We start from the raw sequence: 13,457 nt of genomic DNA on the forward strand, positions 1-13,457 counted from the left end.
TTTCAAAAATGAATACCAAAATAACAAAACACTAGAACGAACGAACGAACGAACGGACGACAACAACAACAACAACAACAACAACAACAACAACAACAACAACAACAACAACAACAACAACAACAACAACAAACAGTCTTGCAAAGCATAAGGCTCAACACAGAACAATCACCCACAAATAACAAACACAAACACACCCTAATATATGGGACTCTCAATCAAAGGCAGATAGACAACACCTGCCTTCAACTGAGAGTCCCAACCCCAATTAACCAAACATAGAAACAGACATACTAGACTAAACATAGAATACATGAAAACCAAACAGTGCCCAAAAACCCCGGAATACTTAAATCAAATGCCCCTTCAACAAACACACCACCCCGAACCACATAAAACGAATACCCTCTGCGACGTCCTGACCAAACTACAATACCAATTAACCTTATACTGGCCAGGACGTGACACAAGGGTCCAAACTACAACATGAATGATTGTTTTCTTGAAAAAAAATCTTCTTTATATCCCAAAACGTCCGCTTATTGGTGCTAAAAATCTACTGCTAAACTTAATCCAAACAAGTCAAACAATTTGATATTTAATCCTCAGGTACTCTAAAATGTAAATAAACGATAATATTTCATACGGAAAGTAGTATGTTCAATAGGAAAGGAAAAATAGTAAGCACGCGCGTGCTCTCTCCCCTTGCGCGCTGAAAGACTGATATTGTTCCGATGCACTTCTCACCAAAACTCAAAATAATTGCTTGTTTTTCAAAAAACAAGAATGAAACCTTGAATAAAGACTGTTGATATCTAGTGGAAGCCATGGGAATTGCAATCTGGGAGAAGGATTTAAATAGTAAAAATAGGTTTCCATTGTAAGAGCCTGGGACCAAAAACAACAACAATTTTGATTGGATTATTGCCTGCCATATCAATTCTGTTATAGTCTCAGACATTGTTTTAACAGTTTTAGAAACTTCAAAGTGTTTTCTATCCAATGCTACATTGGTCATGTCAGTCAGGCGGAAAGTCAGGAAACTAGTCACTATCCCAGAACTGCCAAAGGGGGCGGAGGTCTTTTGCCCAAACAACTCGAGCTTCTTTAAAAATCCAACTTTCCAGAAACAAGATGTTCAATACTGTTTTCAAGACGGAAACTCTTCTTGCAGAAAGGCTTTGCTATTGACATCTATCTACATAAAACTGTACATCTTCTTCTCATTGATTTCAGCAGTTACAGTATTTTTGAACATACTGGTGATCATCTCCATCTCTCACTTCAAGCAGCTCCACACTCCAACCAACCTGCTCATCCTCTCTCTGGCTGTGTCAGATCTCCTGGTGGGACTGATTGTGATACCAGTAGTGACTGTAGCAGTAATGGAATCATGCTGGGGTTTTGGGGATTATTTCTGTGTGTTTCAGATCTACATTACTTTCTTATGTACTTCTTTATCTCTGGGTAATTTGGTCTTGATATCTATTGACCGCTTTGTTGCTGTGTGTGATCCCTTATTGTACCACACTAGAATAACAATAACAAGAATGATGTGTTGTATATCCATTACCTGGTGTTGTTGTATCATATACGATGCTGCTGTTATAAAAAAACTTTGTAAATGTACAGGTACCCAGTAGGTGTTTGACAGAATGTTTTATTGTTGAAGGAATAACCTGGGGTAATATCATTGACCTTGTAATTACAATGGTTGTCCCATGCTCTATTATTATAACACTTTATATGAAAATCTTTGTGGTGGCCAGATCACAGGCCAGACAGATATTTTCAAAAGAGGCTGCCAGTGTGTCTGGTGTTAAAACAGTCCAGGCAAATAAGTCTGAGAGAAAAGCAGAAAAAACTCTAGCTATTGTTGATTTCACCTATTTCATTTGTTGGATTCCATCTCCATTTATTAACTTTTTTAATTTATTTTAGGTGATAATTTCTTATCATATTTCATACATTTTCTAGCACTTGTTAATTCCTTAATTAGTCCATTCATTTATGCTTTATTTTATCCATGGTTCAAAGTGACAGCTAAACTTATTTTATCTCTCAATTTAAGGCGTTCATAGATCATAAGTTTTTATTCCCTAGTTTGACCAAGTTAGGTTTGATATAGTTTGATATAGTTAGATATATAACTTTTTTATATACTTCATTATCTCTGGGTAATTTGGTGTTGATATCTATTGACCACTTTGTTGCTGTGTGTGATCCCTTATTGTACCACTCTAAAATAACAATAACAAGAATGATGTGTTTTATATCCTTTACCTGGTGTTGTTGTATCATATACGATGCTGTTATTATAAAAAAGAACTTTGTAAATGTGCAGGTACTAAGTAGGTGTTTGAAAGAATGTTTAATTGTTGAATGGTCAATCTGGGGTAATATCATTGACCTGGTAATTACAATGGTTGTCCCATGCTCTATTATTATAACACTTTATATGAAAATCTTTGTGGTGGCCAGATCACAGGCCAGAAAGGTATTTTCAAAAGAGGCTGCCAGTGTGTCTGGTGTTAAAACTCTACAGGCAAATAGGTCTGAGAGAAAAGCAGCAAAAATACTTTTTGTTGTTTTCAACTATTTTATTTGTTGGATTCCAACTCTATTTATTTACTTCTTAAAATATTTTTTGTTTGACCATTTCTTATCAAATTTCATAATTTTTCTGCCACTTGTTAATTCCTTAATTAATCCAATAATGTATGCTTTCTTTTATCCATAGTTCAAAGTGACAGCTACACTTCAATTAACTTTGAAGATAAGACGTTCATAGTTCCTATAATTTTATTCCCTATGTTGGCAAACAAAGGCTTGATATAGTTTTGTTCTACAATTGTTGTAATTATTTATTTCATGTAGCAATACATTGACATTACTTATCTCAGTGATGTCATCATAGATACATGTGGTGTTGATACAGATTGATTTGTCTGGATTGGAATGGAATGACTTAGAGAATTCTTAACCTCTTACATCTAGACGTTCCGCTAGCGGAACACCTGCTCCAATATCCAATGATAGGCGTGGCGCGAATTACAAATTCCTCAAAAATACAAAAACTTCAATTTTTCAAACATATGACTATTTCACAGCATTTTAAAGACAAGACTCTCCTTTATCTAACCACACTGTCCGATTTCAAAAAGGCTTTACAGCGAAAGCAAAACATTAGATTATGTCAGCAGAGTACCCAGCCAGAAATAATCAGACACCCATTTTTCAAGCTAGCATATAATGTCACAAAAAGCCAGAAGACAGCTAAATGCGGCACTAACCTTTGATGATCTTCATCAGATGACACACCTAGGACATTATGTTATACAATACATGCATGTTTTGTTCAATCAAGTTCATATTTATATCAAAAAACAGCTTTTTACATTAGCATGTGACGTTCAGAACTAGCATACCCCCCGCAAACTTCCGGGTAATTTACTAACAATTTACTAAATTACTCACGATAAACGTTCACAAAAAGCAAAACAATTATTTTAAGAATTATAGATACAGAACTCTATGCACTCGATATGTCCGATTTTAAAATAGCTTTTTGGTGAAAGCACATTTTGCAATATTCTAAGTATATAGCCCAGCCATCACGGGCTAGCTATTTAGACACCCGGCAAGTTTAGCCTTCACCAAAATCAGATTTACTATTACAAAAGTTTGATTACCTTTTGTTGTCTTCGTCAGAATGCACTCCCAGGACTGCTACTTCCATAACAAATGTTGGTTTGGTCCAAAATAATCCATCGTTATATCCAAATAGCGGCGTTTTGTTTGTGCGTTCCAGAAACTATCCGAAATGGTATATCAGAGTCGCGCGCATGACGCCATTCGTGACAAAAAAATTCTAAATATTCCATTACCGTACTTCGAAGCATGTCAACCGCTGTTTAAAATCAATTTTTATGCAATTTATCTCGTGAAAAAGCGATAATATTCCGACCGGGAATCTCCTTTTTGGTAAACAGAGGAAAAATCACAAAGACGGGGGCGGCATGTGCACGCGCCTAAGCCCACAGTCCCTTGATCGGCCACTTGAGAAAGGCGATAATGTGTTTCAGCCTGGGGCTGGAATGACGACATTCAGGTTTTTCCCGGGCTCTGAGAGCCTATTGGAGCCGTGGGAAGTGTCACGTTACGGCAGAGATCCTTTGTAATGGAATGAGATGTCAAAGAAAGACAATAAATGGTCAGACAGGCCACTTCCTGTAAAGGAATCTCTCAGGTTTTGACCTGCCATTTGAGTTCTGTTATACTCACAGACACCATTCAAACAGTTTTAGAAACTTTGGAGTGTTTTCTATCGAAAGCCAATAATTATATGCATATTCTAGTTACTGGGCAGGAATAGTAACCAGATTAAATCGGGTACGTTTTTTATCCAGCCGTGAAAATACTGCCTCTAGCCATAACAGGTTAAGAAGACATGAGCTTGATTTATAAAAGACATTGTATTCATTGTGGATTGTATACTCAAATACATAAGGCTGTCATTGTTCCGTGTTACTTAATGATAAATAGTATGTAAGTGTTCTAATAGTACTGTACATTTTGAGGACGTCTTGAGCTGTTCTATATGTTGTTTAACATCTCCCTCTAGTGGCTCAATTGTGATACAACGTCTTCATCAAGTGTAGTAAAGTTGAGATGTTCTATACCACGTATCAGATGACGTCCAGGTCTAAATAAATGCTGTATTGTGTAAGTAGTTGATGGTAAAATGTAAGAATATGCAATTAGGTGTAACACTTTATAATAACATTCAGTAATAAACCACTTGTAAGGCATTTCCAATTTGCTCACAATTTAAATATTAAGGCCACACATGCAAAATGTTACTCAGCTTGGTATTCTCACATTTATAAATAACTACTACAATATATACAACACAACGGCGCAAGAGACCACAGCAGACACTTCAACCTCAACATACTGGGTACGAACACTACCACTACTCTCACTACTACTACTCTCACTACATCACTGCTGCCAGGTCAGGGGTCACGCAAGAGCAGCTCTCTCAGATAATGTTTACTCTGAATGAATATAGAGATTGGGTAACACACTAAACAGTTTATAATGGATTAGTAAATAGTTTATTAATCATTTATTTATAATTACTCCCTTATTTACTCCCGTGAAGCACGGGGTGGCAGCATCATGTTGTTGGGGTGCTTTGCTGCAGGAGTGACTGGTGCACTTCACAAAATAGATGGCATCATGAGGATGGGAAATTATGTGGATATATTGAAGCAACATCTCAAGACATTAGTCAGGAAGTTAAAGCTTGGTCGCAAATGAGTCTTCCAAATGGACAGTGACCCCAAGCATTCTTCCAAAGTTGTGGCAAAATTGCTTATGAACAACAAAGTCAAGGTACTGGTCAAGGTATTGGACTGGCCATCACAAAGCCCTGACCTCAATCCTATAAAGAATTTGTGTGCAGATCTGAAAAAAGTGTGTGCGAGCACGGAGGGCCTACAAACCTGACTCAGTTACACCAGCTCTGTCAGGAGGAATGGGCCAAAATTCACCCAACTTATTTTGGGAAGCTTGTGGAAGGCTTCCCGAAACGTTTGACCCAAGTTAAAACATTTAAAGGCAATGCTACCAAATACTATTTTTAGTGTATGTCAACTTCTCACCCACTGGGAAGGTGATGAAAGAAATAATAGCTGAAATAAATCATTCTCTCTACTGTTATTCTGACATTTTACATTCTTACAATAAAGTGGTGATCCTAACTGACCTAAGCCAGGGAATTTTTACTTGGATTAAATGTGAAGATTTTTGAAAAACTTTGTTTAAATGTATTTGGCTTAGGTGTTATAAATGTACACTTCCGACTTCAACTGTATATGTAGGTTGAGTTAAAGTGACTATGCACAGATTATAAACAGAGTGTAGTGGCAGCGTAAAAGAGGTGAGGGGCACGCAAATAGTTTGGGTAGCCATTTAATTAGCTGTTCAGCAGTTTTATGGCTTGGGGGTAGAAGCTGTTAAGCAGTCTTTTTTCGACCTAGACTTGGCAGTCCGTTAACGCTTTCCATGCAGTAGCAGAGGGAACAGTCGATGGCTAGGGTGGCTAGAGTCTTTGACAATTTTTAGGGCCTTCCTCTGACACAGCCTGGTGTCAGAGGAAGGCGGTCCTGGATGGCAGAAAGAGGTCCTGGATGGCAGAAAGCTTGGCCCCAGTGATGTACTGGGCCGTACTCACTACCCTCTGTGGTGCCTTGCGGTCGGAGGCCGAGCAGTTACAATACCAGGCAGTGATGCAACCAGACAGGATGCTCTTGATGGTGCAGCTGTACAACTTTTTGAGAATCTGAGGACCCATGCTATATATTTTCAGTCTCCTGAGGGGGAATAGGCTTTGTCGTGCCCTCTTCACGACTGTCTTCGTGTATTGGACCATGTTCGTTTGTTGGTGATGTGGATACCAAGGAACTTGAAGCCCTCAACCTACTCCACTACAGCCCCGTCGATGAGAATGGGGGCGTGCTCAGTCCTCCTTTTCCTGTAGTCCACAATTATCTCCTTTATCTTGATCACGTTGAGGGAGAGTTTGTTGCCCTGGCACAACACGGCCTGGTCTCTGACCTCCTCTCTATAGGCTGTCTCATCGTTGTCGGTGATCAGACCTACCACTTTTGTGTCATCAGCAAACTTAATGATGGTGTTGGAGTCGTGCCTGGTCATGCAGTAATGAGAGAACAAGGAGTACAGGAGGGGACTGAGCACGCACCCCTGAGGAACCCCCGTGTTGATAATCAGCGTTGCGGATGTGTTGTTACCTATCCTTACCACCTGGGGGCGGCCCGTCAGGAAGTCCATTCTGAGCATTTTAAATGGGAAAATACAGTATGTGTGATGATTTGGCCACTTAAAGGTTTTTAAACATGGGAAATAGGATAACTGTGCAGACTAACTGTTTTTGGTGATGTCAGTGCTCAGTTTGGAACGTAATCCACAACCTCAGGAAACGAGACGGTACGCCATATGTCAGCTGGCTAGTGTAGGAAAGCTGACAGTAAGGAAGTCGATGAGAGGGCATGACTTCATGGTGTACACGCTTATAGCATATACATTCAGAATTAGTTGTGGGATTCCATATGAACATTCTATAGACATTTAGAAATGTCCATCTGAAATGAATTATGAACCATAGTTCTTCAAGTCGAGGGAGACTTTGTCTCAGTTACATCATGGGGACAAATACTTTTTGTCAGACATCAGAACAACCAAACTGTATTCTGACCCAATCACCCCTTGATGTTTTTTTAATGTGACTAAGAATTGTGATTTCCAGGAATTAGGGGCAGTTCAATATGTACAGGGAATATTTTCACATGAACCTCCCCTTGTACTGTATAAAAAAATGTACACACCCTCCTCCCTCATTGAATTAACTCTAAATAATGTTTAGAAACGTGGATATCGTGATTGTCACTTCAGCATACTTTTGTGGCACAGTCAATGCCACGCAGGGCTACGGGCCAGAAGGTTAAGGGCTCGCCAACCACCATGGACAGGTCAATCTCCTTACATGTTTCATGAGGCCTACAACACGATGAGAGCCAGCTGCAGACAATTATCATCTAAGGAGAGATCAGATTTCCAACATTTTGATGCCAATTATATAAAATATAAAGCAACATAAGTTTTCACCAATAGGTTTCTGCGCCAATGCATCACACAACTAATAAACAAAGCATACAAACAGAAAATACATCCCTCCCTACCTTCTAGGCCTTACCAGTAGAAGATATCTCTCTAGATGTGTGGGGGCTGTGCTTTGACAAAGTGTGTGGGGTTATATCCTGCCTGCTTGGCCCTGTCCGATGGTATCTTCGGATGGGGCCACAGTGTCTCCCGACTCCTCCTGTCTCAACCTCCGATATCTATGCTGCAGTAGTTTATGTGTCGGAGGGCTAGGGTCAGTCTGTTTTATCTGGAGTATTTCTCCTGTCTTATTCGGTGTCATGAGTGAATTTAAGTATGCTCTCTCTAATTCTTTCTCTCTTTATCTCTTTCTTTCTCTCTTTCGGAGGACCTGAGCCCTAGGACCATGCCTCAGGTCTACCTGGCCTGATGACTCCTTGCTGTCCCCAGTCCACCTGGCCGTGCTGCTGCTCCAATTTCAACTGTTCTGCCTGCGGATACGGAAATCTGACCTGTTCACTGGATGTGCTACCTGTCCCAGACTTGCTGTTTTCAACTCTCTAGAGACAGCAGGAGTGGTAGAGATTTTCTGAATGATCGGCTATGAAAAGCCAACTGACATTTACTCCTGAGGTGCTGACCTGTTGCACCATCGACAACCATTTTGATTATTATTATTTGACCCTGCTGGTCATCTATGAACATTTGAACATCTTGACCATGTTCTGTTATAATCTCCACCCGGCACAGCCAGAAGAGGACTGGCCACCCCTCATTGCCTGGTTCCTCTCTAGGTTTCTTCCTAGGTTTTGGCCTTTCTAGAGAGTTTTTCCTAGCCACCGTGCTTCTACGCTTACTGTTTGGGGTTTTAGGCTGGGTTTCTGTACAGCACTTTATCTTATTTATGAAGGGCTTTATAAATACATTTGAATTGATTTTATTTTATTAGTGAAGATGCCAGTTGAGGATTTGTGAGGCGTCTGTTTCTCAAACTAGACATTCTAATGTACTTGTCCTCTTGCTCAGTTGTGCACCGGGGCCTCCCACTCCTTTTTTTATTCTGGTTAGAGCTTGTTTGCGCTGTTCTGTGAAGGAAGTAGTACACAGTGTTATACGAGATCTTCAATTTCTTGGCAATTTCTCGCATGGAATAGCCTTCATTTCTCAGAACAAGAACAGACTGACGAGTTTTAGAAGAAAGCTTTTGTTTCTGGCCATTTTGAGCCTGTAATCGAACCCAAAAACGCTGATGCTCCAGATACTGAACTAGTCTAAAGAAGGCCAGATTTATTGGTTCTTTATTCAGAACAACAGCTTTCAGCTGTGCTAAAATAATTGCAAAAAAGTTTTCTAATGATCAATTAGCCTTTTAGAATGATAAACATGGATTAGCTAACACAACGTGACATTGGAACACAGGAGTTGCTGAAATGGGCCTCTGTACGCCTATGTAGGTATTACATAAAAAATCAGCCGTTTCAAGCTACAATAGTCATTTACAACATTATTGGAGAGAAAGTGTGATTTTCTTTAAAAAGAAAGACATCTCTAAGTGACCCCAAACTATTGAACGGTAGTGTATTTTTTTCAGCCCCGTCGCCACAGGAGGTCATTTGCTTTTTGGTTGACCCGTTGTTGTAAATAAGAATTTGTTCTTTTACTGACTTGCCTAGGTTAAATAAAATAAAAAATACAAATGTGTTCGCCGAGGAACTTGAAGCTTTTCACCTTCTCCACTGTGGTCCCATTGATGTGAAAAGGGGCGTGCTCTCTTCGTTGTCTCCTGAAGTACACAATCAACTACTTTGTTTTGCTGACGTTGAGGGAGAGGATATTTTCCTGGCACCACTCTGCCAGGTCCCTCACCTCCTCCATGTACGCTGTCTCCTCATTGTTGGTAATGAGGACGACTACTGTTGTGTCGTCTGCAAACATGATGATTGAGTTGGAGGTGTGCATGTCCACACAGTCATGGGTAAACAGGGAGTACACAGGAGGGGGCTGAGCACGCACCCTTGTGGGGCCACTTGTTTTGAGGATCAGCATAGAAGAGGTGTTATTTCCTACCTTCACAACCTGGGGCGGCCCGTCAGGAAGTTCAGGATGCAGTTTCACAGGGCAGGGTTCAGACCCAGGGCCCCAAGCTTAGTGATGAACTTGGATTGGACTTTGGCGTTGAAGGCTGAAATATTGTCAATGAACAGCATTCTTACATAGGTATTCCTCTTGTCCAGATGGGATAGGGCAGTGTGCAGTGTGATGGCAATTGTATCATCTGTGGATCTATTCGGGCGGTATGCAAATAGACGTGGTCTTGGGTGTCAGGTAAGGTGGAGGTGATATGATCCTTAACTAGTCACTCAAAGCACTTCATGATGACAGAAGTGAGTGCAACGGGGCGATAGTAATTTAGTTCACCTACCTTTGCTTTCTTGGGTACAGGAACAATAGTGGACATCTTGAAGCAAGTGGGGACAGCAGACTGGGATAGGGAGATATTGGATATGTCCGTAAACACTCAAGTCAGCTGGTCTGGGCTAGGGATGCCGTCTGGGCCGGCAGCCTTGCGAAGGTTAACAAACTTAAATGTCTTACGTCGGCCATGGAGAATGAGAGCCAACAGTCCTTGGGAGTGGACCACGTTGGTAGCACTGTGTTAGCCTCAAAGCGGGCAAAGAAGTTGTTTAGCTTGTCCGTTAGCAAGACGTTGGTATCCGTGACGTGGCTGGTTTTTCCTTTGTAATCCCTGATAGTCTTTAGACCCTGCCACATATGTCTTGTGTCTAAACCTTTAAATTGCGACTCCACTTTGTCTCTCTACTGACGTTTTGCCTCTTTGATTGCCGAATTATCCAAATACTTATGAATTCTTTAATTGGGGGGAATATATACATAAGGTTTGTCTAAAATGTAAAACAGATACAGTGCATTCGGAAATTATTCAGAGCCCTTGACTTTTTGCACATGTTCTTGCGTTAAAGCCCTATTCTAAAAAATGTTGAATTGTTTTTTGTGTTAGCCCTAATCAATCTACTCACAATACATCATAGTGACTGTAATAATATTTTAAGATATTACACAACGCAGAGGACTAATGGCCAAGAGGGAATTAACGATCAATGGAAATAGTGTTTTTTCTGTAATATGGAATTAATGATCAATGGGTCAGGGACATGGAAGAAATTTGTCTAGGCGTTGAACCTGAAACAGGATACTTGTTATTTGGCCATTGGCCCAGTTTCATTGCAAGGAATTCTAATTGGTCAACCACAGGCTAGGGTTTGGTTATAAAACAACATTCTGTGGATAGAATCACTGAGGACAGGGGAGAATGAACATCTACCCAATGGCCTAATATCTATGATTTGCCCTCTTTGAATATACCTATTTTTCTCCCCTTGATTAATTTTGGGGTCTGTGTTATTGAAGAGTAAGGTCAACTGTTAACCTGATGAAACGTTTAAAACAGAAACCTACATAAGTATTCAGACCCTTTACCCTTTACCTTTTTGAAGCACCGTTTGGCAGCGATTTCTGTGACGATACAAGCTTGGCACACCTTTATTAGGGAGTTTCTTCCATTCTTCTCTGTAGATCCTCCCAAGCTCTGTCAGGTTGGATGGGGAGCGTCGCTGCACAGCTGTTTTAATGTCTCTCCATAGATGTTCCATCGGGTTTAAGCCCAAGCTCTGGCTGGGACACTTAAGGACATTCAGAGACTTATCCCGAAGCCACTCCTGCGTTGTCTTGGCTGTGTGCTTAGGGTCATTGTCCTGATGGAAGGTGAACCTTCGCCCCAGTCTGAGGTCCTGGGGGGTTTCATCAAGGATCTCTCTTTACTTTGCTCCGTTTATCTTTCCCTCGATCCTGACTGGTCTCCCAGTCCCTGCCACTGAAAAACATCCCCACAGCATAATTCTTCCACCACAATGCTTCACCACAGGGATGGTGCCAGGTTTCCTCCAAACATGACACTTGGCATTCAGGCCAAGGAGCTCAATCTTGGTTTCATGAGACCAGAGAATCTTGTTTCTCATTGTCTGAGAGTACTTAAGGTGCATTTGGCAAACTCCAAGGCTGTCATGTGCCTTTTATTGAAGTGTGCCTTCCGTCTGGCCACTCTACAATAAATACCTGATTGTTGGAGTGCTGCAGAGATAGTTGTCCTTCTGGAAGGTTCTCCCATCTCCACAGAGGAACCTTCAATGCTGCAGACATTTTTCTCCAGATAATTGCCTCGATACAATCCTGTCTCAGAGCTGCACTGTCAACTGTGGGAATTTAAATAGATAGGTGTGTTCATTTCCAAATCATGTCCAATCAATTGAATCTACCACATGTGGACTCCAATGAAGGTACAGGAACATCAAGGATAATCAATGGAAACAGGATGCACCTTAGCTCAATTTCGAGTCTCATAGCAAAGGGTCTGAATACTTATGTAAGTATTTTATTTTTTATTTTTAATACATTTGCATATTGACCAAAAAAAAAGTTTTATGGGGTATTGTGTGTAGATTGATGAGAAATAAACATAATTTAATGCATTTTCGAATAAGGCTGTAACGTAACAAAATGTGGAAAAAGTCAAGGGGTATGAATACTTTCCGAATGCACTGTATGTATGTCAGGGAGCTGAGGGCCTAGCAGGGCAGAGGACTTGGAACCCACTACTAAATCTGAGGACTGCAAGCCAGGTATAGTGGGAGGCCGCAAATCTAGCCAAGCAGGAACGTATATAGCCTAGTGCTAGTATAGGTGACTGGGTGCAGGCTGAGGGCTGTGAACTGTCTAACTGCACACCTAGAGGAGCAGATAAGTCTGGGTCTAGAGGGAAGTGAGACCCAGGGCCTAGAACTAGGGCAGGTGGTTTGGCATGTAACACTGAGGGAGCTGACTGCTTGCTGACTGAGGCTGTGTGCTGCCGACCAACTGAGGGCAGATGCTGCAAACCTAGTGGGGCAGATAACCTAAAGCCTGGCAGAGCAGTGGACTGAGGGCCGACTAGAGCTGGAGACAGTGAGAACAACTCTGAATCTGACAGGGAAAAATACTATGAACTTGACAGGGAGAACGACGCTAGACCTGCCAGGGAGAACGACGCTAGGACCTGCCAGGGAGAACGACTCTGAAACTGACAGGGAGTATGAATCTGAAACTGACAGGAGAACGACTCTGAACCTGACAGGGAGAACAACTCTGAACCTGACAGTGAAAAGACTCCGGACCTGACAGGGAGAATGACTCTGAACCTGACAAGGAGAACGACTCTGAACCTGACAAGGAGAACGACTCTGGACCTACCAGGGATACTGACGCTGGACTTGGAGAATAGTAGAGCACTGCCCCTACTAGAGCAACTGGTACCTTTGAACCTAGCGGGGCAAGAGCCTGATGACCCACATGGGCTAGAACCCTCGGAGGCCGGAACTATCACAGTCCTAGCAGGTTGGGCCAGCAGGACTCCAGGCCCGGGACTGGCAGGTCCCATCAGGCTGTGACTGGAGAGACCAATGTACTTGACCTCTGCTGTAGCTGCAGGCTGTGGCTCCATCCAAGGAGAGCGGGTAACGACTTCTGTGCGGGCTTGGACTCTGGGCCAGGAGCAGTGAGGGGCTCCTGAGGGAGAGCGGCGCAGGTCCTAATCCAGGCACTTGTCATCTCCCGTCTGGATTATTGCAACTCGCTGTTGGCTGGGCTCCCTGCCTGTGCCATTAAACCCCTACAACTCATCCAGAACGCCGCAGCCCGTCTGGTGTTCAACCTTCCCA

The 13,457-nt window shown here is 41.8% G+C and overlaps 1 pseudogene; it reads left to right on the forward strand.

Moving 5' to 3' along the window:
• The first annotated feature begins 1,016 nt into the window (after window positions 1-1,016).
• Window positions 1,017-13,187, forward strand: LOC123729534 (trace amine-associated receptor 8a-like; annotated as a pseudogene).
• The last annotated feature ends 270 nt before the right edge of the window (window positions 13,188-13,457 follow it).

This window comes from Salmo salar, chromosome ssa21 (genome assembly GCF_905237065.1).
Source record: "Salmo salar chromosome ssa21, Ssal_v3.1, whole genome shotgun sequence".
NCBI lineage: Eukaryota > Metazoa > Chordata > Actinopteri > Salmoniformes > Salmonidae > Salmo > Salmo salar.